The sequence below is a fragment of the Ascidiella aspersa genome, chromosome 5, assembly GCF_963924565.1.
Source record: "Ascidiella aspersa chromosome 5, kaAscAspe10.2, whole genome shotgun sequence".
Lineage (NCBI taxonomy): Eukaryota > Metazoa > Chordata > Ascidiacea > Phlebobranchia > Ascidiidae > Ascidiella > Ascidiella aspersa.
In genome coordinates, this window is record NC_139451.1 from 9,988,688 (window position 1) to 9,991,187 (window position 2,500).

General features: G+C 55.6%; 2 non-coding genes and 1 pseudogene across 2 annotated transcripts; all 3 read right to left on the reverse strand.

Moving 5' to 3' along the window:
- Positions 1-34, reverse strand: part of LOC146143002 (large subunit ribosomal RNA) — a 3,679-nt pseudogene extending 3,645 nt beyond the window's left edge.
- Positions 35-282: 248 nt separating this feature from the next.
- Positions 283-436, reverse strand: LOC146143003 (5.8S ribosomal RNA). The gene has a single exon (XR_014500900.1). It is a non-coding gene; the product is annotated as a 5.8S ribosomal RNA (ribosomal RNA).
- Positions 437-683: 247 nt separating this feature from the next.
- Positions 684-2,494, reverse strand: LOC146143004 (small subunit ribosomal RNA). The gene has a single exon (XR_014500247.1). It is a non-coding gene; the product is annotated as a small subunit ribosomal RNA (ribosomal RNA).
- Between the last annotated feature and the right edge of the window lie 6 nt (positions 2,495-2,500).

The following is a 2,500-nucleotide window of genomic DNA, read 5'->3' on the forward strand; positions in this document are numbered from 1 at the left end:
AATTCAGCGGGTAGCCTCGTCCGACCTCAGGCCGAAAGTAAGGACCGGGACTATTCTTCCCGTTCCGCGCTCGCCGTCGGCGCCGCGCGCCGCCGCGCACCTCGATTCCCGCCCTTGAGCCGCCAGCCGTTGGCCTCTTCGAGGTCGACTCGCCGCCGCCGCGCGGGATTCTGGTCGCGATCGTCGCGCATCGTGCCGTGCTGTCTTGAGCGGGACGGGCGCTCGCGCGTCCGACGCCGCAGCAGCCGCGCGGAGAAATCCCCGCGCGGAACGTTTGCAACGCGACCCTGAGGCGGGCGCGGCCCCGGGATTGACCCGAGGCCGCAATTTGCGTTCAGAACGTCGATGCTCAATGTGTCCTGCAATTCACACTAATTCACGCAGCTAGCTGCGTCCTTCATCGACTCACGAGCCGAGTGATCCACCGCCAAGAGCCATCCACGATTGTTTCGCTCGCACAGTGCCTCGCACTATAGGGTGACAAAATAGACCGCGCCGAGCGGTCGGCCAGGCCGACGCTTGAAGCCGGAGCGCGCGGCACCGCGGCACTCGACGCGCAAACATTACCGGGTGACCGAATCGCCGGCCGGCGCGCCGCTCCTCGCGGGTCGGGCGCCGGGTAGCAAAGACTTTTTCTCTCGCTTGTCCGAGTTTCGCGTTCGCCGAAGCGTTTGCGAGACCGTTAATGATCCTTCCGCAGGTTCACCTACGGAAACCTTGTTACGACTTTTACTTCCTCTAAATGATCAAGTTAGATCGTCTTCTCGGACGCCGGCTCGACCGTTGCCGGCCGCGCCAGGTCCAATCGGAGGACCTCACTAAACCATTCAATCGGTAGTAGCGACGGGCGGTGTGTACAAAGGGCAGGGACGTAATCAACGCGAGCTAATGACTCGCGCTTACTGGGAATTCCTCGTTCAAGGGAAATAATTGCAATTCCCTATCCCTAGCACGACCGGGGTTCAGCGGGTTACCCAGACCTGTCGGCCAAGGCGAGCACATGCTGATCCGGTCAGTGTAGCGCGCGTGCGGCCCCGAACATCTAAGGGCATCACAGACCTGTTATTGCTCAATCTCGTGTGGCTAAACGCCACTAGTCCCTCTAAGAAGTTAGACGCCGACCGATTGGGTCGCGTAACTAGTTAGCAAGCCAGAGTCTCGTTCGTTATCGGAATTAACCAGACAAATCGCTCCACCAACTAAGAACGGCCATGCACCACCACCCACAGAATCAAGAAAGAGCTCTCAATCTGTCAATCCTCACTGTGTCCGGGCCGGGTGAGATTTCCCGTGTTGAGTCAAATTAAGCCGCAGGCTCCACTCCTGGTGGTGCCCTTCCGTCAATTCCTTTAAGTTTCAGCTTTGCAACCATACTTCCCCCGGAACCCAAAGACTTTGGTTTCCCGCAAGCTGCCGGAGAGGTCGTAAAACTAACGCCCCCCGATCGCTAGTTGGCATCGTTTATAGTCAGAACTAGGACGGTATCTGATCGTCTTCGAACCTCTGACTTTCGCTCTTGATTAAAGAAAACATTCTTGGCAAATGCTTTCGCAGTCGTTCGTCTTGCGCCGATCCAAGAATTTCACCTCTAACGGCACAGTACGAATGCCCCCGTCTGTCCCTCTTAATCATTACCTCGCGCTCCGAAAACCAACAAAATAGAACCGAGGTCCTATTCCATTATTCCATGCACCATTATTCAGGCGAATCGCCTGCTTTGAACACTCTAATTTTTTCAAAGTAAACGTTCCGGCCGCCGCCGACACTCAGTCAAGGGCACCGGCGGAGAACCGGAGGTGAGGCCAGGACGGCCAGTACACGCCTTGCGACGGACCGGCCGCCTGCGCCCAAAATCCAACTACGAGCTTTTTAACCGCAACAACTTAAATATACACTTTTGGAGCTGGAATTACCGCGGCTGCTGGCACCAGACTTGCCCTCCAATGGATACTCGTTAAAGGTTTTAAAGTGTACTCATTCCAATTACAGGGCCTCGTTTAGAGTCCTGTATTGTTATTTTTCGTCACTACCTCCCCGCGTCGGGAATGGGTAATTTGCGCGCCTGCTGCCTTCCTTGGATGTGGTAGCCGTTTCTCAGGCTCCCTCTCCGGAATCGAACCCTGATTCTCCGTTACCCGTAAGAACCTCGGTAGGCCAGTACCGTACCGACGAAAGTTGATAGGGCAGACACTTGAATGATCCGTCGCCGGTGCGAGACCGTGCGATCCGCAAAGTTATCCAGAGTCACCAAAGGTTGCGGGCCGAAGCCCGGTCGGTTTTTGGTCTGATAAAAGCACGCCTCCCGCGAGGTCGGCGCTTCACGCATGTATTAGCTCTAGCATTTCCACAGTTAACCACGTAAAACGTACGATCAAATGAACCATAACTGATTTAATGAGCCATTCGCAGTTTCACTGTACGAGAGCTCGTACTTAGACTTGCATGGCTTAATCTTTGAGACAAGCATATGACTACTGGCAGGATCAACCAGGTAGCTACT